This window comes from Lissotriton helveticus, chromosome 12 (genome assembly GCF_964261635.1).
Source record: "Lissotriton helveticus chromosome 12, aLisHel1.1, whole genome shotgun sequence".
NCBI classification, from domain to species: Eukaryota; Metazoa; Chordata; class Amphibia; order Caudata; family Salamandridae; genus Lissotriton; species Lissotriton helveticus.
Genome location: NC_136073.1, coordinates 643,182,737 through 643,206,873, shown reverse-complemented (window position 1 = coordinate 643,206,873; position 24,137 = coordinate 643,182,737). Strand labels below are relative to the sequence as shown.

General features: G+C 47.9%; 1 long non-coding RNA gene across 1 annotated transcript in view; it reads right to left on the bottom strand.

Annotated features, from left to right (window-relative positions):
* LOC144798756 (uncharacterized) overlaps window positions 1-24,137 on the bottom strand; it is a 110,156-nt gene that overhangs the window by 8,382 nt on the left and 77,637 nt on the right. Inside the window, exon 3 of the long non-coding RNA XR_013603638.1 lies at window positions 9,543-9,611. This is a non-coding gene — a long non-coding RNA (uncharacterized LOC144798756). The remainder of the gene's footprint in view (window positions 1-9,542; window positions 9,612-24,137) is intronic.

Here is a 24,137-nt window from a genome sequence, read left to right as displayed (position 1 = left end):
GAACTACGGGGGACGGTTTCCCGCGCCCCCTGCCTCTTCTCTTCACAGCTGGGTCCTGGGCCATATTTTCAGGCTCCAGAACCCCATCAACACCCTTACTTGCTGTCATGGATCGAGTGGTTGCACACACCCACTCTGGCACACCCAACATTTTCAAATGTGTCTCCCTCTCCACCTTAGCCCAAGGGGAGTCTTCTAAATCATTGCCCAGGAGACAATCAACAGGCATGGCGGGCCTTACAGCAACTTGAAGAGTACCTGAAACTCCCCCCCATTCAAAGGAAACTTGAGCTACCTCACACTCTTTCTGGGAGTTATCAGCAGCTATCACAGGGTAGAATGCGTGGGGAACAACCTGCTCTCTGGACACCAAGTGACACTTGACAGCTGTCACACTCGCTCCGGTGTCTCTGAGAGCTTCCACTCTATGGCCATTAATGGTCACCCACTGCCTATATTTCTTAGTGTTACTAGGCAGAGGGGGTGGAGGGACCAATTCCATGTCTCCTAGAGAGACCAGGGACATCTCCGCGGGACCCTCCCCACCATGGGCAACCATCTCCTCCCCTCCCAGAGCTACACTAGCCAACTGACGGGGTGGTGCACTGGGTAGTGCACCAGACTTCTTCAAGGGACACTGAGGGTCATAAAAACGGTGTCCTACCTGCTTACAAACGAAGCAGGTCAGTGGGCCCCTATGACCAGGTTTACCTGGCGGGGCCTCTGATTTCTTCACAGGGGGAGGCTGGGAACCTTTCCCTTGGTTCCCTTGGGGATTACTTTGGGGCCCTTTCTGGGACTCCTTCTGTTTACCCTTGTCCCCCCCACTCTTCTGCTGGGGACCCTGCCCACCTTTGGCTGAGTCTCCCACTGGACCCTTGTGGACCCTGGTACTGACCCAGCGGTCCGCCTCTTCAGCAAGTTTTCTAGGGTTAGATATCTTGCTATCAATAAGGTGCTGGCGCAGCTCTGGAAAACAGTTATTAGACAAGTGCTCCCAAGCAAACAAATCATAAAGAGCCTCATAACTTTCCACTTTGCTGCCCTTTACCCAACCATCCATGGCTCTGCAAAAATATGACACATACTCCACCCACGTGGTACCAGGCAACTTCTTACATTCTCTAAAGGCCTGTCTGTACTTTTCTGGGGTTAGGCCATACCTTAACATTAAAGCATCTTTCATATGAGCATAAGACGTCCTATTCTCAACAGGCATGTCTAACAGGGTATCTCTTCCCTCATTCACAAAGCGACCCCACAACCCCGCTCCCCAATCCTTCTCAGGGACCCGGTGGGCCAACAATGCTAACTCATATGCTTTAAACCACTGACCAATATCCTCATTCTTCTGAAAATCTTTGATCACATCTTTGGGAAAATAAAACCTACTTTCTGCAGGCACAGATGGGACGCTGCCACCAGAGGGATTCACTTCTAACTTTTTAGCTTGGAGCTCCAACTCCCTCAACTTGGTATCACGCTCAAAAGCCAACTTCTCCCTTTCAAACTCTAATCTTTTGATCTCCAAATCAGCTTCTCTCCTGCCTCTTGCATTCTCTATCTCCAACTGCCCATTTATCTTAAGTTTTGCCATTTCCATGTTGTAGGCTCGCTCCTTCGCCCTTTCTTCTCTTTCTTCAGGGGAAAGACCTTTGGAGGAAACACTGCTGCCAGGAGGGGATACAGGCCCAGTCACGGGCACTTCTTCCTCCCCTTCCTCTGTCGGTACCACCACCAGATCAGAGGGATCTCTGGCCGCTAACCAGGCCTCCAATGCTTTGGAATAGTCTCCTTTCCGGGAGATGCCTTTGGTAGGAACTTTAAACTGCTTGCAAAAGTATTGCAGTTGCTTCTTTTCGTATGTCCCTATCTTGGCTCTATCAAATTCCTCCTCAACAACAACAAGGGGAGTGACTCCGGTATCACTCATGGTTAAAACTGGCAGTGTTCAAAAAATCAAGCTTCAGGAAAAGCGGAGAACAAAAATAGAATATCCAACCAAAACAGATTGTGGCTGCGCTATGGTCTGCTTTCACTATGTAGCGCACACTAATCACTGCACATGGGTCATAAATGCAAAGTTCAAAATCCCACCGCTGACCCACCAATGTTAGAAGCGGCTGTCTCTAGTTGGCAGAGGTATACACTTCTGACAAATAGGGACACACCTTTTCTAGTCAGGGCAAGGAGATCACACACTTAGATAACCCCTGCTCACCCCCTTGGTAGCTTGGCAAAGCAGACAGGCTTATCTCAGAGGCAGTGCGTTAAGCATTTATGACCACATACAGTAATAAAGTGAATACACTACAAATGGACACGACACAGTAGTATTATAAAAATAAGTATTTTTATATAAGGCTTAGCACAAGACCAACTAACGACAAAAATATACCACAGTCTTAATAAATACTCTTGGAAGGAAAAATAATAGTTCAAGCACGGTTTCTTCTTAGCACAAAAGTCTTTAGTATCAAAAGCAACTCTTCTTCTCTAAAACACAGTTCTTGGCAACAATGTAACCCACACGGGAGTCACACGACGTCGAGGCAAAGTTAATCCAAAGGTTCGGCGTCGACCGCGAGGAGCGCTACGTCGAGCCCGGAGTCGCACAGACCCCAACAACACAGTACCTTGGAAAAGTGAAGCACTCGATGATCAGCGGCGTCGAGATGTCCGGCGTCGCGTCTTCGGCGTCGATCGGGCCTCGGAGTCGGGGCGATCTGCAGCGGCGTCGACCGAAGTCAGGCGGGAGCAGCGCTCACGGGATGAAGCAGGATACGGCGTCGTCGGTGTCGATGTTGCAAGAGTGAGCAGCGCTCACGGCGTCGAGAGGGCTCGAAGTCGATGCGATCAGCAGCGGTGCAGACACGGGGTCACTTGGAGCTGGAGCCGAACTCACTACTCACTGGCGTTGCTGCTGGCGTCGATCGGGCCCGGCGGCCGGCGTGGAGGAAGCGGGACACTGGAGCCGTTACTCACGATGTCGAGCTGGATTCGGCGGCGTCCGTCGGCGTCGAGATTGCTGGATTCTTTCAGAGGTGCTGGATTCACAACTCCAGCAAATAGCACTTTAAGCAGATGAAGTCCTTTAGCCCTGTGACTTCAACAGGAGACTGGCACTCTTCCAGCCCTTGGAGATTTTCTCAGCAAAGAGTGAGAGTACACACAAAGTTCCTCTCTCCTGGTTCCTTGGCAAAAATAAAGAAGCAATGCAGGATTCCCCCAACAACAGCACTCTTGGCAGAAGGGGTAGGCAGTCCTTAGATCAGCAGGCTTCTTGTCCTTGGCTCAGGTTTCCTTGTCAGAAGTGATCTGATTTCTTGGTTCAGGGGTCCTTCTCTTATACCCCTTTTTGGCTTTGATCCCTTTGTCCATGCAGGGGAATTTCCCCCCATCCTGGGTTTGTTGTGGGTGTTGCCAGGCCAGAGCACCTGGCCTATTCACTGGGCAGGGCAGAGTCCTCAGCCGCTCAGCAGGAGCGGAGCCAGCATTGTCACTGGCAGGGGCAGGGCCATCAGCTGCCCGGCAGGAGGCGGGCCAGGGAAGTCCCAGGCAAGCACAGAGTCATCAGTCGCCTGGCAGGGGGGCGGAGCCAACATTGTATCAGGCAGGGCAGGCTATCAAGAGCTACTCTCCCCTACTCTCAACGCAAATGCCCCACTCATCCCACCCTGACTCATTCAGACTCTCTGGAGCCACCCAGCTCCTGTCACACGCACACCAGAACCAGCAGAGACCGGTAGACAGTTAGACAAGAAAATAGCTACTTTCTAAAAGTGCTATTTTCAAACACAGAGTCCAAAAACCATCCATACAAACGGATGCGTTATTAAACCCTGAGTTCAGGGATACCAAACTCGACATTGCACCATGCTCCCCGAGCCCGCTAGGATTATAGCATTAATAATCCTGGCAGCCCATTCTAACTGATGGAGAGCAGGCTACCTTACAATAGTGAAAAATGACTATGGATGTAATTCACTATTAGGACATGCCAACCTTGTCAGGCTTGTCCTACCTTATGCTTACAATGCACCCTGCCCGTGGGCCTACTATAGGGGTGACTAACATGAAGTTAAGGGAAGGTTTAGGGACTGGCAAGTAGGTGTACTTGCGCAGTCCTCGTGACAGTCAGACTGCACGTGGTCTGGCAATGGCAGACCTTCAGACATACTTTTACTAGGCCGCTCTTGTGGGTGGCACAACATGTGCTGCAAGCCCACTAGCAGCATTTGTATTTACAAGCCCTGGCACTCCTGGTGCACTCTACTAGGGACTGACAGTAAACCAAATAAGCCAAACATGGAAGTCAATCAATACAGCAATTTCACATAGGGAGCACTTGCACTGTGGCACTGATCAGCAGTGGCACAGTGCCCAAAGCATATACCAGCAAAAACATCGTAAACAGAGGAGGCAAACAGAAAAAAATGGAGGAGAGACTCATGCCAATGATGCCAGGTCTAACAGGCACCCTGTAAGAGGACCCCTGTGTCTTGTGAAGGAAGGATGGGAGTTACCTCTCAAAAAGTCTAAACATGACATAGTGGACTATGTACTTGGTCTCCGCTCCAGGATGGCAGAATACATGAAAAAGGCTTCTAAAAACCTTGAAGCTAGCCAGGAACTTCAAAAAGCCTGGCATGACCAAAAGGCTGTGCTGACTGTGTACCAGCCAGGACAGAACGTGTGGGTGTTGGAGCCAGTGACCCCAGCAGCACTCCAAGACAAATGGTCTGGACCCCACACTATTGTTGAGCAAAAGGGAGAGGTAACCTACTTGGTTGATCGTGGGACTCCCAGAAGCCCCCACAGGGTGCTTCATGTCAACAGACTGAAGGCATATGTTGACAGGGCAGACATGGGCTTGCTCATGGCTACAGATGAGGGGCAGGAGGAGGAGAGTGACCCTCTCCCAGACCTGCTTTTTCAGAACCCTGATGATGGTTCAGTTGATGGAGCGGCCTTGGCAGGCAGCCTCACTGACCAGCAGCAACAGGACTGCAGACGATTTCTACAGGCCTATGGGCATATGTTTTCCCTGACCCCAAGTCAGACAAACTGGTGCACCCATGAGGTGGACACTGGTGACAGTCTGCCTGTCAAGAGTAAAATCTACAGGTAACCTGACCATGTCAGGGACTGTATCAGGACAGAGGTCCAAAAGATGTTGGAACTGGGAGTTATTGAGCCCTCAGAGAGCCCCTGGGCCAGTCCAGTAGTCCTTGTGCCAAAACCTCACACCCAAGATGGTAAGAGAGAGATGAGGTTTTGTGTGGACTACAGAGGTCTCAATGCTGTCACTAGGACAGATACCCATCAAATAACCAGGGCAGATGAGCTCATTGACAGATTGGCTTCTGACAAGTTTTTGAGCACATTTGACCTGACAGCAGGATACTGGCAAATCAGACTAGCTGATGATGCAAAAGCCAAAACAGCATTTTCGACCCAGGAGGTCATTACCAATTTGTGGTGATGCCCTTTGGCTTGAAGAATGCACCTGCCACTTTCCAAAGGTTGGTGAACCAAGTCCTCTCAGGTCTGGATGACTTTTGTGCAGCTTATCTAGATTATATTGCTGTGCTGTCTTCAGTTCCACCTGGGAAGATCACCTGATCCACCTGAAGAAGGTTTTGGAGGCCCTGCAGAAGGCAGGCCTAACTATCAAGGCTACTACGTGCCAGATAGGACAGAGTAAGGTTGTGTACCTGGGCCGCCTTGTAGGTGGAGGTCAGGTTCAACCACTGGAGAGCAAGAGCCAGATCATAAAGGACTGGACTCCTCCAACCACACAGATACAGGTCAGAGCTTTCTTGGGCCTGTCTGGGTATTACAGAAAGTTTGTTAAGAATTATGGGTCCATTGTGACACCACTTAATGACTTAACCTCAAAGAAAATGCCAAAGAAAGTTCAGTGGATAGTCAGCTGTCAGAAGGCATTTGATGACCTGAAGCAGGCCATGTGCTCTGCACCTATTCTGAAAAGTCCAGATTACTCCAAGGAATTCATTGTCCAAATAGATGCTTCTGAGTTGGGCGTGGGAGCTGTTCTTTCACAATTGAATAAAGATGGTCAAGACCAGCCCGTTGCTTTTATTAGCAGAAGGCTGACCCCTAGAGAGAAACGTTGGTCAGCTATTGAAAGGGAGGCCTTTGCTGTGGTTTGGGCCCTGAAGAAGCTGAGGCCATACTTGTTTGGTACTCACTTCAAGATTCAGACAGACCATAAGCCCCTCTTGTGGCTAAATCAGACAGGGTGAAAATCCCAAACTACTCAGGTGGTCCATTTCCCTACAGGGTATGGACTTTACAGTGGAACATAGACCTGGAACTGACCATGGCAATGCAGATGGACTCTCCAGATATTTCCACTTAGAACATGAAGACTCAACTGGTCAAAGTTAGTTTAATGTCCCTGTGTTTGGGGGGGTTGTGTAGGAGAGTAGGGTCTGCTTCCTATGTTCACCCCCACTTTTTGCTTTGATCCAGTGGTTTTTCGACTCTAGTGTGGCTGTGGGCCTGCTAATCATACCTACAGCCCAGCTGTTCTCTCTCTAAGTTCATACAATTTACTTTAGGTACATATCCAATTGGGAATGTGGTGAGTCCTGATGGCATTGCAACTTTATCCCAGACTTTAAATGTCGGGCTGATTATAGGAGAGGAGTGGAATCCCCATACTCTGTGGATTCGAGGTAGTAACACCTCCCTCTATACTTGCGATCCCGCTACTGTTTGGTCCATGAAGACCCAATTCTTCTCAATGGACGATTCCATTCCACCAGTTATCGCAGTTGTGCAGCCTGGTAGTAGCGGAGCATGATAGGTACCGAGAGTCCCCCTTCTTGTTTCGAGCGATGTAGGAGCTGCTTCTGTAGTCTAGGTTTTGTGTTCCTCCAGATAAAGTGCTGGATCTCCCTTTGGAGGGCGCTAATCTTGCCGGGTGGCGGAGTCAGAAGCAGTTTCTGGAAAATATAAAGGACTCGGGGAATGATATTCATTTTTACCTCCGCTATTCTGCCAAGCCATGAGAGTGGGAGGTGCTGTCACAGGGCTACGTCTTTGCAAATTAGGGCCATAAGGTGTGAATGATTGGCCTCTGCCATTTTAGTGAGACTTTTGCTTAAAACTGATCCTAAAAAGGGGAGGTCCTCGATGACCCATTGCAAATCAAATTGTGATCACAGGGTCTGTTCTGTGTTTGGGGCAGTGTTAAGGTTTAAGATTTGCAATTTCTGCATGTTTACCCGGAAACCCTAGGTCTCCAACATGGGCCTGTAAACCAATCTGCTGGATTCTATTTCTTTGCCCCTAGCTGAAGAGTCCTCTTCAAGGGACACTACACTTTCTCCTCTGACTGCGTTGATATTGTGCCGTGCGTCTCCTAGTTCCATAGCCAAGTTTTTTTTAACTGTCTGTAAGTCCTCTTGCAAGGAGGCAAACAGGGACTCCAGAAATTCACTGGTAACTGAGCTCTCTGCTCCCTCTCCCCGCAAGCTGGCTGTGACTCAGCCGCCAGTGGTGTCTCACTCTGTGATTCCCCAGAGCCCTTGATGAGCATGCCATGGACCATACGGTCCTTCTTAGCCTTGGCAGTCGCCATTTCCATTAGACTCCAGACCCAGGAGCCAGAGTGCATGTAGCGAATAATCCGGGAGGCAATTGGATAGGTTGTGGTGCAGGTGTAGGCAAGTGTGGGGCCGGTCTTAGAACCGAATTCCGATGCAGGTAGGCCAGGTCTATGAGTTTCCTCATGTGTCAGACGCGGGAGACAGCATTGTAATGCTGGTAATACCACGCGAGTTGATAACAACACAGATGTTACATCTTCCACGTTGTTACCATGCATGGCATTACATCACAAGTCGTTTCAACGACTTGCGCTAGATGCTGTGCAACACCAGATAATATGTTGGATTTTAAGTCCAACACCTTTCCTGCTGTTTCGCTAACTGGAGTAGGAATAATAATGTATACTATTCCTGAGTCCAGCGCACCATCTAGCGCAAGTGGTACAAACAACTTGCAATGTAATGCCATTCATGGTAACAACGCGGACGGTGTACCATCTGCGTTGTAACCTACCGCATGGTATTTGCTCGCGGTGTAACGTCATATATTCATCAGATGCTAGCCGATCTGTTCCTGGAGCCCAACCAATAGGCCCAAACTTTGTAGTGTGCAGGTGGGTCGTGGCGGACCACCTAAACTTTGTGAGCTTAGCAATATTGGTTGACACCCGGAGGGTCGAGGTTGAGGGCTCCCTCATCTGTTGCTCGTATAGAGTGCCTGTGCGAATCTCCAGCCAAAACTCAGACCGAGGTTTCAAAATGGAGACCCAGGGATTCAGTTCTCTCCCAGGAAAGTAGTGTCCAGAGTTAAAGACCACAGTAGTGGACTGGACCTTTGGTACCTGCTGTGTCCAGTTGCACCTCCATGCTAGAGGATAAATTGTAGCGGGGGAGAGGGGAATAGTGGGGTCAGTCTAAGACAAGCGGGTTCGCCACGCCAGTAAATCTCCCTTCATACCAAGGTGCTCACCGGTACGGTTTCTAGGTATGCAGGAGCTCACACGGCGTATAAATCACAGCCAACTGTTGTAGTGTTTTTGCCAGGCCTCCCTCAGAGCTCTTCACTGTTCCAGTGCATTTTCAGCCTGTTCCGTGCCTCGTTCAGGTGTTTCCGTGGGGTAGTGCACCCTGAACAGGCCTTGGAATCAAATAGTGGTCAAGGGCCACTCTGCAAATGCAGGCCGGATTCGGCCCCAGCTAGGGCTTCTTCACCAGCCCGCTGAGGGAAGGGCACAGGCACCCATGCCACCCACGCAGACAGAGCCTGGTTCAAGGTTAATTTTGGACCCTGCTGTCATGAAGTGCTCATACCTACAGATACGGTAGTGGAAAGAGATGAGGAAAGTGACACTCTACCCCCTTTCATATCTCCTTTCCCTTCCTTACAGCCTGCGGTGTCTGCCATTGAAACGGCCCTTGATCTGGAGAACAATTGTCTCAGCGAAGCCACTTGTGCTCAAACAGGATTCACTGGCACGAGACACTGCAGGAAAATGCTGGAAAGGACGCGGTCCCTTTAAAATTCCGTCCAGAAATGGAAGTGCGCGCATGGACGACGAACACAGGAGAAGACGCAGAATCCAGATGCCAAAAGGAACGAGGAGTTGCAGCAGCAGAGGTGTATCTTGTACGGGAGCCGAAGAAGAAGGAGGATGAGCCAAGGAGCAAGCAAAGTCATCTGGTGCCCCGCCACGTTCCAGGAGGAACGTGACTTTCTCAGGTGCATGGCAGAGTTCAAAACCTGTTCAAGCACACAGGATATAAAGAGTAAGGAAGCTGGGAAAGGTGGGCAAGGGGGAAGGAAAGAGAGACACTATGCACAAACGAAACTGTAAGAAATAGAGGCACTAGAACACTGGTGACGGTTGGGTGAATAAAGTTAACTCTACCCCCTCCCACACTCCCAGGGCCACATCAATGATAAAAATGATATAAAAAGAGGGAAAGAAACAAGTGACTTACCCAAGTCCTGTTTTCTTTTTCGAGGGGCGTCGGCAGGTACCAAAACCTTCTGAAGGAGGCGTGAAGACCCTAACGAAAAGAAAGAGAAAAGTCAATCTTCCCAAACTATCATTAAAGAAAAGAAAAACGTAAAAGCAATAAAAAAAAGGTGGAATAAACAAAATTCTGAAAAAGAAAACCCCTAGCTTCAGTCTAATAGCTTCTTTGTCATTTGCTTCAGTGCCACACCTGCGTAGACCCTTCCCCGTTGGGCACCTCTAAACATGCGGCCTGACCATCCCTTGTAGCTTGCGACAATTAATGGGGGTCCCTGCTGCTCTCTGATGCAGCGTCTCTCTACTCCTCCCCAGGCTTACACGCAGGCTTCATACGCTGCACCAGGGATCCAAGTGAGGGCCCTTAGTCACGGGCCTTCAAGCGTCCTGAGTGGTGTGGTCCCACCGGGGACTGGAAGGCCCACCATGGTCCTGACCTTCACTCTGGTCAATGGGAGGGCGCAGAGGAATACGCCACTCGCATACCTTTTGGCTCTTTGCAGGTCACCTCATCATCCCTTTATTGCTGGGCACTCCAGACCCATAGCACGGGTGTTCCGGGATGCAGTAGAATTCCGGAGGTGGTCTCAGCTATGTTCGGCTGAGGGGCCTCGGTAAGTTCTGTCCCAGGCCTACCGGGCCGGCCCTGACTACTGCACCAGGTGTTGACGAGCTGCCCCTCTCTCCCTGCGGCTCGGTTCCTCTGGAAGCATAACCCTGTCCAATTAGAGGGGTGCCGTCGGAATCGCGGGGAACCAATTCACTATTGTGGCACCCCCCCATCACTGCACCGATAGTTCAGTGTGAAGAGCCGCCCATGGCCTCCGCCTCACGCAGTCTTGAGTGTCGTACTCTCATCATCGATGGGGCTCGGCCGTGCTCTCGAGCACCCCGGGCTACCGCTATATGTTCTTCTGTAGTGGCTGTCCTCCTGAGGTGCTTCCACAGCGGGTGTAGCGCTGAGATGGTGCTTTAGGCCGTGTGGGGACTGAACGGTATCGAGACACGTCTGCTCACGCCACCATCTTGGCCTCCCTTCGAGCCTTTTAAAATAGCTACCAAATTGTGTAGGCGAGGAGCCAATTGCATCACCAAAATTTTGGACTAAACCTTGGTATCAACATTTATCAGAGATATAGGTCTGTACGAACCGGTTTCTTCCAGTATTTTGTCTTTTTTTATGAACACTACCAAGTTTGTCAAACCTCAGGAAGCCGGAGCATCGCCCTCATTTACCATATGGCTACATTAATCATTAAATCTGGTATCAGAATATCTTTAAACACCTTGTAGAATTCAAGTGGTATTGCGTTGTCCCCCGGAGCCTTAGCTGCCGCAAGATAATTAATAGCCTCTTCAATATCATTGGGGGTTATATCTTGTTGAAGTAGCTCTTCCTGCAGGGTATCTAAACGAGGTATGTGACTCCTAAAGATAATTGGCCAGCATGTCAGAATTAAAGCCAGACGGCTGACTGTATAGTTCTTGATAAAACAGCCTAAGTTGTTCCACTATATCAAAGGGCTCCATAAAAAGCACATCATCCTTGCCCCTTATACGTTCAATGCAATTCTGAGCCCTTTCATCAGCATTTGATGTGCTAAAAGCTGGCCAACCTTGTCACCATATTCATCTTGATATATTCTATTCATCTGGTAACTAGCAACTACTTGTTCATTCAGGCCCCTATTAACCTTAATCCGTTTTTCTATCAAACAGTGATAAACCTCCTGATTCCTTGAGCGATGAGTTAGAATTGCTGCAGCATGAAGTTTCTCAAGTTCCAGACATTCTGCCCACCACTGCTTTGTCTGTTGATTTGTAGCACTGTTCTTCTTCACAGCAAACTGTAATTTTATTCCTCTGACATATGCCTTAATGCAATCCCAAACTACCCCAACCATGGCAGACTCTTTAATAATACGACAAAATTCTCATAATAGGCCTCTTACATAAGATTGATAATCTATATCGGTTAACAGATATCGTGGGAAAGTACATTGATGGAGATTCGTACCCCAATCCTTTGTACCATGAACAGTCAGCATAATGGGATTATGATCAGAGGTAATCTTCGGACAAACCTAGATCTGTGCATCTTTGACTAGCTGTTGTTGAGAAAACATCATATCTATACGAGAATAATGTTTATGGGGGTTTGAATAGACGTGCACCTGGGTTCCACACATCTACTAATCTATGTAAGTGTAAAAGTTCAAGGATTGTAGCATGAGTTTTAGCCATTCGTACATGCGCTCTAGAATTAGTAGTATCAACCTTATATTCCATTTTTCAGTTAAAATCGCCTATTACTATTGCCTGACCCCTATATTCCAGCATATCCTGACTTAGTTGATCAAAGATACTGTGGTCATCCATATTAGGGCCATACACTACACAGAAAGTAGCCTCATACCCCATGAATGTCAGCTGGGCACCGGCTCTTGGGATCCACTGTGCTTTTTAATAGATTAACTTTCAAGTTTTTGGAATTCATTAAAGCTACTCCCCAATTGAGATTTATTGTGACGAGCAAACAATGACATCGTACCCCAACTGTTTGAGCAAGGCTTGGTCTAAATAGGCAAGATGTGTTTCGATTAGCTCCACTATATGTGGTTTCAATACTTTCAGTTCTTCTTTAACTAATAGTCTTTTCTCACCCTGATTAAGACCTGCAACATTCCAGCACATGCTTTTTACAGCAGCCATTCTTGATAACAAATATTTAATGCAACCATCAACCCAACACTTTGGTGCACTACATTTCCTTCGTTCATGATATGTTTCACTGCTGAAACAAATTCTAATAGCTTACTGTTTTCCCTCCCCCACCCTTTTTGCCGTGACCGCTTTCTCCAGGTTTGAGCCCCTCCCAACCCTACCACCCCACCCCTCTTCTTAAAGAAGGAATCACCCCTCCTTGACTGTCCATGAAAAGACAGTCAGTTGGGAGCCCCCCACCCAGAGATTTCTCCACCATCAGCTTTCCAATAATAGATCAAAGAGAAAAAAAGAGAAGAAAAAACAAAAAAAGAAGAGAGATTTTTCACAGAATACTAATGAGATTATAAAGCTATGGAATAGAAGATAAGTAAACAGCCTTAAGAGTCCCTAACAGTCTTATTTGGAGGGGACTTGGAGTGGGTCAACAGTACGTATACTAGGTACAAGCTTTCCATCGATCTTGGGCAGATAAAGCTTCCTGCTTGGTATAGGAAAATTGAGATCGCCTGTCTTTAACGACTTTCAGCCGTGCTGGTTCTTGTAGAAAAACCAGTGCCCCTACGGCCTACAGAGGTTCAATCATTTGATGGAGCCTCCAGTGCCTATCCATCGTAGTCTTACAGAAGTCTGATCGCACAAAGATAGAAAAAGATCAGGCTGCGATTGGTGCTGCAGTTCATGCCTTTATGAAAATGGCCTGACATAACAGAAAATTCCCAATAAATAAGCAAATGGGGCAGGCTGTAAAGATTTTGCCTGGGCATGGGCTATCTGATGACTGAAGAGAGGCAGCCTGTGAGCTCTTTGAATTTGTGAGTCCCAGTCCCAGTCTGACAAACTGGTCTGCTGGAATAAAAGCCCTGGGATCATCCCACTCTTTTCCTTCTGGCATTCCAAAGACGTTTAGATGATTACTTCTTTGCCTATTCTCCATATCCTCTATTTTATTCGGAAAGAAAATGAGTTACCTCTCCTGTATCTTGATCAATTGCATGGCAGCTGAGCAGACCTCCTCAGTCCCTGCTACCCGCTGCTGAAGTTCAGTGACTTCTTAAGACAATTTTACAACTTTGCTGGATACCTCATTTAAGGAAGACTTGTGAGAAGCTGGCTTGGTATATGGTGTACACTTATGTAAGTGGGCACCCTGCACCAAACTAGACAACACTTATGGAGATTTTATTGGTCTTAGACAACCTCCGAAAGCTCTCTAAGTAGTAGCTGTGGAGAGCAGCCTTCAGGCTTAGTCCAGAAGGAGTGTAAAGCAGCTTGTTTTACCAGAACATAATCTTATTGATATAGATTGAGTGAAAAAGAATCACACAGTGTATTTATGAAAATAGGTATTTATTATATAACACTCACTAACACATACAGGTATCTCCTAACCGGAGGTACATACAATGCTTGCAATACTTTTCAATAGAAACAGGTAAGTAGCACATAATACACAGTGGTCACCAGGGGGGCACCAAACATATACTAAAATAGTGGAATGCGAACCACGACTCGAGTCAAGACTATACCCAGAAGACATGATGCCGGGGACCCAAGGAACCCCCCAAGGTAAGTAACCAGGAGCCCCAAGGAGGACGTGTACAGAGTGGGAACACGACCGGGAGATCAATGCAAGTCAAGGGGTATTATTATTATTATTATTATTATTAAAAAGGATTTGGTACCGCGCACATACACCAATTGGTTTCTTGGCGCTCGAGACCAGGTGGGAGGAGAACATTCAGGAACAGGGCCGCTAGCCGTGCGCCAGACGGAACAAGTACGTTTTCAAGGAATTGCGAAAGCAATGATAATCGGTGGACAAACGAATGGCAAGAGGAAAGGAGTTCCAGGTAACAGGAGCAAGGAAGGAGAAGCAGGCTCCTCCATGTTTCTTACGGTTGAACCTAGGGGTGATCAGAAGGTTATGAGCCGAAGATCTGAGGTGACGGGAAGGGATATAGGCGTGCAAACAGGAAGAAATAAAGGCAGGGGCACATGAAAACAAGGATTTGAAAATGATGCAGGCCATTTTAAAAACACACCGCTGTGCAACTGGGAGCCAGTGTAGAGTTTTCAGCAAAGGGGTGACATGCTGATGTTTAGGTTGCTGAAAAATTAGTCTGGCTGCCTGGTTCTGGACCAGTTGGAGACGGGAAAGATGGCAGGCAGGGACCCCCACGTATAGACAGTTGGCATAATCTAGACGTGAGGTGATGAGGGCAAGGATAACAAGAATAAGGGCCTCTTGGGATAGAAACCTGCGAATCTTCCCGATTCGGCGGAGATGAAAGAAACAAGCCGAAGTGACGGTGTTGATATGTGGCCGCATTGAGAGGTCACTAGAAATGGTGACCCCCAGGCTCTTCACAGTATTCACTGGACAAGGAGGGGAACCCAAAGCTGCAGGCCAGAAGTTGGGAGACCAGGGAGTAAGAGAACCACCGGTCACCACCAGCTCCGTTTTGCTTGGGTTGAGCTTGAGTTGACTAAGGTTCATCCACTCGTAGATGAAGAGCATGGCATTTTGAAAATTAGAACAGGAGGAGGGAGAAGAATTGAGAGGAAAAACAAGCTGCAGATCATCTGCATAGTTAAAAGCAGTAAGTGAGAACTGACGAAGAGAGACAAGAAGGGGCTGCGTATAAAGATTGAACAAAAGCGGGGACAGAGCAGATCCCTGGGGAACACCACAGGAAAGAGAGGATAGAGGGGCAGAAAAAGAAGAAAGCCGGACAGATTGAGAACGGGAATGAAGGAAAGATACCACCCATGACAGGGCCAAGCCAGAAATGCCGCCATTTCTGACACGGTCGACCAAGATACCATGGTCGACCGTGTCGAAAGCGGCTGAGAGGTCTAAAAGTACAAGGGCCTGGGCCAAATTCCTGTCAGCTCCCTGTTTCAGCGTGTCCATAACTGCCACCACAACTGCCTCAGTGGAATGAGCAGGTCTGAACCCAGCCTGTCGATCGTCGAGGAAGTGAGTTTCCTCGATAAAAGCACTGAGGCAGCGGGTAACATAAGTCTCTAAGACCTTTCCTAAATAAGGGAGGAGGGAGATGGGACGATAGTTGGCCAGCGTGGTGGGGTCAAGACCCAGTTTTTTTAAAATGGGGACCACCACAGCGCTTTTGAAAGCATTAGGGACAGAGCCTGACAGAAGAGATTGGTTTAAGAGATCAAGAGGGGGGCCGGGGCAGGCCACGAAGGCAGCTCTTAAGATGGACGTGGGGCAGCAATCATTGGGCGAGCCGGAGCTCACAGTCTGAAGTAATGAAAGAAAAATATCCAGGGAGATGGGGGGAAATTTGGAGAAAGAATGGGGATTCGAAGGAGGGAGGACAGAATCGTGAGGCAGAGTAGTGAGGGGAATATTGTTTTTAATCGCAGAGATTTTGTCAGAAAAAAAAGAGTTGAGAGAATTGCACAGGGCTTGTGAGGGTAGGGGCTGAGGGGTGACCCGATCAGGAAGGGAGAGCTCAGCTACGATAGAAAAAATTTCTTTGGTCTTGGATGCCGAGGTCAAGACCTTCTGAGAAAAATAGGATAATTTAGCCGAGATGATCGATCGTTTATAAGCTTTTAATAGGTCAGTGTACGTGATTTGAAGTGAAGGGTCATAATTCCGCCGCCAGCGGCGCTCAGCCTGTCTAAGGCGAAGTTTGTCCGCCTTAAGAGTGGAAGTGAACCAGCGCTGAGCGTCGTGGGAGCGTTTGGACTTAACAGTTTTGATGGGGGCAACGACGTCACAGGCAGAGGACAGCCATTGATCAAGAGAGGTGGCTTGGGAGTTCAGATCAGAGTAGTCAGGGAGAGATGATGAGGCAAGAATAGAATGGAAATGAGGAATATCAGCTTGTTTCCAATTTCGAACCTGAAGGTTATGGGGGATCGGAGGGCGGGTGGACAAAAGTAAGTGCAAGGAGAAAGAAATAAAAAAGTGATCGGACCAGGGGCAAGGATAGACCAAGGGAGAGGGGATGTCAAGGTTGGTGGACCAGATCTGGTCTAATGTATGGCCTTTGTTGTGTGTGGCCACAGAGATGTGTTTGGAGAAATTAAGGCCAAGCAGTGAGTCAGTGAACTCACGAGAGAGGGAGGATTCCTGGGGGTCTGATGGCCAATAGTTGAAGTCGCCCACCACCAAAACCCTAGCGGAATTGATGGCAATTTGCGAGATCATACTACTAAATAAGGATGGGAAGAGGGGCGAGTTGCCAGGGGGACGGTAAACTAATATACAAATAAATGAGGAGTTGGGAGAGGTAAATTTCAGTGTAAGAATGTCCGTGTTGGCTATGGGTGGAGTGGAAAGGGTAGTGAACTGTAAATGGGAGTGAATGATAGCGGCGACTCCGCCGCCAGGTCTGCCAGAGTTTCTATCAGAATGGAGAATATAGTAACCCGCAGGAATGGCGGCCAGGATTTCAGGGTAAGAGTCAGCATTTAACCAGGTTTCCGTGAGGAGTAGGATATCGATAAGGCCTCCTTCTAAAAGTTGGAATATATCCAAATGATGTTTAGGGAGAGAACGAGTATTGAGATAAAGTAATGTGAGAGGGTCACTACCGCTAGGACTGGGCTGAGTCAGCCGAGGTGCAGCGGGGGAAGGAGAGGAAAGGGGAAGGGAAGGTGAAAAGGGGATTATAGGCGGGGGAGAGGATAGAATGTTATTTCCTCGAATGGTAACTATAACATGGGGTGCAAGGAGGACATGATGGGATAGGGCACGAAGGGCCTGAGAAGAGTACACAGACGTTGAGCAGAATGCCTGGCCCCTGGCCTCGGTCGGCCGCGGACGGGCGCAGACGGGCTCGACTTGTGCGCGACTTCGGCGCGAAGTCGGCGCTCCCGCTGCGCTCGTACGCTGCGCTTCCTCCAGGTGGCCATTTATGCCGTCCAACGTGAGACACTAGACCGCTCACCTGCGCGGTCTGGAGGCAGGGCGGAAGTGCCGCGAAGCGGAAGTGGCGCTCTTGCAGGGAACCTCTGCAGCAAACGGCACACAGCCGGGGCGGACCGGGGTCAGGAGCAGGTAAGTAGCGGTTAACAGATAAGCATCACCACATGAATGCAAGCGCTATCAGCCTTAGCGCAAACAGCAGTGCAAAGGATTAAAACACGAGCGCTGAAGCTAGTATTCAAGGGTAAGTAGCGCCTGCAAAATTCTTTTTAGAAAAAAATCTTTTTATTAACTTCAAAAGAAACAATACAGGTCTCAGAAAATTTTTCTGAAAGGACTCCGATTAAGTTGCCTACCATCATTCATGTCTACCCACTCGTCTTTCTTTCAGCTCCATCTCAGTGGTTGGGGAGATACATATCTCTCCTCGGTAGATGTTCCATTTGTCCCACTTTCTGTCCCATTTTTTGGGACACCCTTTATTTTTAAACACTTCTTTCTCAGCTATCATGCATTTATCCATTTCCCTAGCCCATCCTCTGGAGGCAGCACCTCCGCAACTCCCCAGCGCATTGCTATGCTGCGTTTGACCAATGTGTATCCCAGTGTGGCCCATTGCTGTTCTGGTGAGATCTGTTGCATCCCACATGTTAAAAAGTCCCAACTTTGGGGTTAAGTTTATATATTTTCCTATAGCCATGTGCAGGTGTCGTGTAGCTCTCTCCCAAAGTGGGGCTATGTTGGGGCATTCCCATATTAAGTGATAGAATTTGGCCTCCTTTGCACAGTGTCGGAGGCAAAGTGGATTCTCTCTGTGCCCGATCTTGTTGAGGGTAGTCCCAGTGAGATAGGTTCTATGTAGTATCTTGAGTTGAATAAGGCGGAGTTTTAGGTGGATAGCTTCCTAGTGTGGGGACAATAGTGAAGCTTGCCATTCCTCATCCTCAAGTGGCCCTAGTTCAGCTTGTTATTTTCGTCAGAGATCCTGCAGTGGGTCGGGCAGATTGTTACATATCCTCCTGTATGTCAATGAAATGGCTTTTTCTCTAAGGGTTCAGATAGTAATCTATCTTCTAGTGGGGATGCCTCCGGTATGTCCCCTGCTGCGGGAATTGAGGGAGCGTGATGGATTTGTAGGTATCGGAAGCCTTCCCTCTGATCTAGGTCATGTTCTTTTTGCAATTCAGAGAATTTTTAAATTTCCCTTTTTTCCATAGGTCACCTATGTTGGAGATACCTATAATGTCCCATTTAACAAATCCGGGTTGGTTGCATAGTGTCCTGAGTCTCTCGGTTGACCATGTTGGGGTGGCCAGGGTCATGGTAGGTTGCCAGCTGAGTTTTTTATTGGCCTGACGCAGAACCTCAGTGGTTAGGGTAGTGGGGCCAAGATATCGGCCTCTCCTGGCTTTTGAGTATAGAGCCCCTTTGTATCCTTCCCTCCCCATCTGGTATTTGTCTAAGAGATAGGCAGGTTCTGTTGGGGGATGATACACCAAGTGATTAATTACCACCAGCTGTGATGCCCAATAATAAAGGCACGCATCGGGGAGTGCAATCCCACCATCGTATCAACTTCTAGTTAATTTATGCAGCGTTATACGGGGCGTCCTGCCATCCCACAGCAGGGTCCTGATTTCACTGTCTATAGTTTGAAAGTAGGACTCAGGGACTTTATAGGGGCTGTTCTGGAGTACATGCAGGAAATGATTTTAAACATTTTAAAGAGGGCGGCCCGGCCCAGCAAAGAGAGGGGCAGTGTCCTCCTGTGTCGCACATCATTTTGCAGCCTACTCAAGGAACTTCAAGATTCTTAGTGTAGAAGAGATTTGGATCCGGGGTTATGAAGGTACCAAGGTAGCGGAAACCCTCCTCTGCTATTGTTACCACACAGCTCTGTAGAAATCTTGGGATCGGTCCATGGAGTGTATAAACCACTGACTTTGACCAGTTAATAGAATAGCCCGAATATTTACCGAGATTTGTAAACATTTTTAGAATTCTATGCATTGATTTTGCTTGTGATGCAAGATAGAGCAAGATGTCTTCAGCATATAGGGATATTCTGTCCTCCTGTCCCTCCGCCTATTTCAGCCCTCTAAGTAGTCTGTCTCTTTTGATCCATGTTGCCAGAGGTTCAAGCATCATAGAAAAAATAAGTGGCGACATGGGGCAGCCATGTCTGGTACCCCTCTTTAGCAGGAATATTCTTGAAGTGTGGTTATCTACATTAATTTGACCTTTTTGGTCTGTGTATAGAAGCCTGACCAAACCAAGACATTTCCAGCCGAACCCCAGATGAATCAGCACCCCGAAAAGGTATGTCCTCTCAATCGTGTCAAACGCCATTTTAGCATCTAGCGAAAGAATGATAGGATCCTCCTCTATTATATGTTTTCGGCCTAACACGTTTTGGAGTCAACGGATATTTAAGGCCGTATTTTGGCCGGGTATGAAGCTGGATTGATCCGCATGTACTAGTGTGGTGATAATAGGGGCAAGACGGGAAGCTAGTACTTTTGCTAGGATTTTGGCTTCCGCGTTTATTAAGGAGATCGGACAGTAAGACCCACAACTGTCAGCAGGTTTCCCCTTTTTGTGTATTACTACAATTGAGGCTATTCTTTGGTACTCTGGTAGGAGTCCTTTGTCGTAGCTCTCAAGGTACATCTTCCGCATGTACTGCTCAATCTGATTTAAGGAATTCAATAGGGATACCTTTAGACCCCATTGCCTTCCCAGACTATATGTTACTAATTGCTAAACGGATTTCCTCATCGGTTATATCCTCCTTCAACAAGTCTCTATCGCTGGGGGACAGGGAAGGCAGGGATATACCTGCTAATAATTGATGTGAGTCCTCTGTGATGGTGATGACCGAAGAAGCGTATATCTGCTCAAAATGGTCTGCAAAGGCCTCCGCAATCTCTTGTGGATCTATGGTAGTATGAGTGTTGTTTATACATAACCGGGGGACCCAGCACTCGGTCTGCTCCTGATTTTCAAGCCAGGCAAGCATTTTGCCCGCTCTGTCCCCAAGCTCGTACATTCTATGTTGGGTAGCCACATATTTGGCTCCAGCCATTTCTTTGGCCATGGCCCTATATTTGAGTTGTTTGATATTCTATTTGTGCTTATTGGCCTCTTTTGGGGACTGTGCATACTCTCTTCATTTTGGAGCTCGATATCAAGCTGCTCTAAGCTGTCTTTCTGATTTCTTTTGTAGCCCACCGTGAGGGCTATTGCCTAGCCCTTCACCACCGCTTTAAAGCCTCCCATAATATTTGCGCAGAGTGCACTGATCCAACATTTTCTTTGAAATAGTTTTCTGATTGTTGTAACAGGGTCTCTTTTATGTGGGGGATTTTGAGAAGCCATCGGGTGAGTGGTATGGTATTTCTGTGGCGTTGATGGTTAAGAGTGAACTTGGCACAAACAGGGGAATGGTGTGAAACACCCCACGGAAGACCGCATGGTTCCCTAAAGTTGCCTGCGTCTGCTGCATGGGTCAGGAGATAATCTATGCAGGAGAGGCTATTGTGGGCGCTCGAGAAGTAAGTGAATCTAGGTGTGCCCGGATGAAAATGGCGCCATATATCCGTGATGCCCATGGGGTTAAGAAATTCTGACAGGGGTGTAGTGTTTTTTGTCGGGAGACATACTGGCTGTCTATCAATATGATCATCTAGTGTCATATTAAAACCTCCCCCTAGGATTAATTTGCTGATTGGCAAGTCTAGAATGATTTTCCCAGGTGTGTTAGTGCCGATTTACAGAGTGCGGGTGGGCCATAGACCGATATAATGTTGATTGATCATCCCTCCCAACTCACCTCCAGAACAGCGAATCTGCCCTGGGTTCTGCTCATGTCCGATGTGAACTTGGTGCTCAATTTTTGCGTATTAAAATGCCCGTGCCCCTGGATCCAGATGTGAATCCCGCATGTACTATTAGTTTATATCCCCATATATTCAGGGCTTTGCAATTATTACCCACCAAATGTGTTTCTTGTAGCAGGACTATTTCTGGGGCCTGCTGTTTAAGGTATTGTAATACTGTCCCCTTTTTTAGCTTATCTCCCAGCCCGTTTACGTTCCAAGTTAAGAAGTTCAGCGACATTTCGATGAGATCTGCGGCCATTGAACATATGGGTGGAATATGCATGAGTCGGGAAGTATGTTATCTGGTGTCCAGTCTCCGAGGAAGGCCCCAACAGTGACCCCATAGACTGTTAGTTGGTGTGTTTTTTATCTTCCCTTATTTTAGTGTGGGATTTTAAGGATTCCTGCAAGAGCTGTGCATTCACCCATGTAAATTGAAACAAAAATGAATCCCCCCTCCCTCAACTGACCCCCCCCCTGCCAGTGGATTTCAAACTACCCACTTCCCCAACAAAACAGAGTGCCTGTTGCCCCCCCCCAATTTAAATAGGTACCTGTGGTACAACATCTACCTACCCCACCCATTCCTGAACGGTTAAAAACTATATTTGTGACGTGGTTGAGCATCTGCCCCTAATAGTGAGTCTTGTTGTTGGTGTGGTAACCTATATTTACCCATCACATATGCTATATTTCAATAGAAAGTATGTGCCAGTCATGTATAGTGTCTTATCCGGTAGAGCAGTTCAGGGCTCCCCCATATGTCGACTCAGTTCGACTCATCTGTGCATTGCTTCTTCCGCTGGCGGGCGAACATCAATATCCATCCAGCTCCCAGAACTCAGCTCAGCAGCACCACTACTTGCTCCGCAGCTCACCTCTCGGGATGGTCCAGTCCGGTTCCCTCTTGGCCCAGAGTGCTTTTCTTTACCAGGTTATCTCACTTGTCGCCACCCCTCCAACCCGTCCCATGCTTCCTCTGGCGTGAGGTAGAACCAGTTCTTTCCATTAGCTTCAATGCGCAACTTGGCAGAGAATATCATAGCGTACTTTAGAATTCGGTCTCTGGGTGCTTTTTTAACCTCCATGAAGCTGTGCCTTTGTTTCTGAACTTTTATTGTGAAATCCGGAAAACAGGAGACCACCTTATTTTCAAGTTTGACTGGGGGAGCATTGCTTGCTGTCTGAAGCATGGCATCCTGGTCGCGGAAATTGTAGACTCTGGCAACTTTCGGTCGTGGAAAAGCACCTGATTTAGGCCGCCCTTCAAGTACACGATGAGCCTGCACGGTTAAGTAATAGTTTGAGAGACCCTTTGGTTGCAAATGTTGTGTGACTAACTTCTCGATGAAGAGGTCCATCGCTGGGCCCTCCGCTCGCACCGGTACACCCAAGATGCGCACATTGTTTCGACCCGCCCTGCCCTCGTAATCGTCCAGTTGCGCCTCCATTTTGTTTTGTCTTTCAAGTAACTGTTGCACTTGTTGCTTAAGTTGGGAGGTGTCACTGGAGGTTGTTTTGGTGGCACCTTCAACCTCTTTGACATTAGTGTCCATTTATCTAAGTTTTGCTCTTACGTGGGAGATTTCAATGTTTACAGAGTTGAGCCGTGACTCAAGGGAGGACCGTACGTTATTAACGATGCCTATAATATATTGGAGCATTAAGTGAGACTGACCAGGTGGGGGCTGCGGCTTCTCTTGGTTAGCTGCTTTAGTTGTTCCTCTCCATTTCTGTTCCACGCATATTCGTCAAGCTTTGTTTGTAGTGTCAACTTGCCACATCTTCCGCCCCTCATCCTGAGCGGTCCTGCGTTGTTTGTGTAGGATTTTTTATTAGAGATATGACTCTTTAATTCCCGCTGCCTGCCTAGGGGCCACTTGCCTCCAGCGGCCTGTCAGGTTTCCCTAATTAGGCTTTGTTAGACTTTTGCCATCAGTTGTTGGGTTGCAGCTCTGGTAGTTTTCCACCCACAGTAGTGAGACGGCCAAGCACTGGTGCCCATTTGTGTAGGTTGTTTTCCCTTGTGGCCCCCGTTAGGTGAGCAGTGCCACAACGCTATTACCGGTGCGAAGGTGGATCACCCCCGCTGCAGGGCGGTGTCTGCGCCCTGCTCCTGGTTTGACTTCTCAGGGCTGAGGACCGGTCATCGTCGTAGCCCCACTAATTGCCCGGGTCCCCGCTGCTCCGCGGCCCTGTTTGGATATGGATTGTGTGCACCGTTTAGGCCTTCTCAGTTCAGTCAGGTATATATTAATTAGTTTTTATGCCTGATTTAATGTCACATATCAGTTAGTTTCACTGGGAGCACAACATCACTTTTAAAATAATATTCTATAATAGAACATGGGCCCAGGGACCATAACTCAACATACTTTGATGTTTTTTATAGATTCTTCTTGCTCACATGTGCTCTGTCCTGAAGATTATCTCAAATCATTGCAATCGAAACATCTTCGACCCCCTACAACAAGGAACTCCTTGCATTGTTTATAAGTTGTTATTTAGGAGTTTCGACCTTATGTTGTCAATGCAATGTATATATTTTAAAGTCACCTTCACTCACCACATCACGCTTGCTGTCACTTTTATGTAAGCACCTGAACTATATTTGCAAATAGTTGGAAAATAAATAACATGTGTTATTTCATCCCAGTGTGTCCCTGTTAACATACTTCCTTGCTGCTCCTTTTGACATTAATTACCATATATGTCCACTTTAATTGAGGCATACTGATCTATACTATCTCTAATGCAATTTCTCATGTCTACTTTGGACCTTATTGACCACTTAGTAACCAGTGTTTCCTAAAACATCGGGACAACTCCTGCCTCGCCCCCTGCATCGCCTTATGATGTCTTGTTTACTAGGGCGTCACCGCGTATATAGGAGGCGACTTACCCCTCCGCTCCCACAGTTAGTTGAGCACTGCTCTCATGGCTTCCAGACACGGTCCAAAAGTCCTCTCAGGGCATGCTGTTCGGGCATTTCAGGGTGCAAAGCATTCACAACGACCTACGTCCGCCACACGAGTGCTGCCGAGCCTTG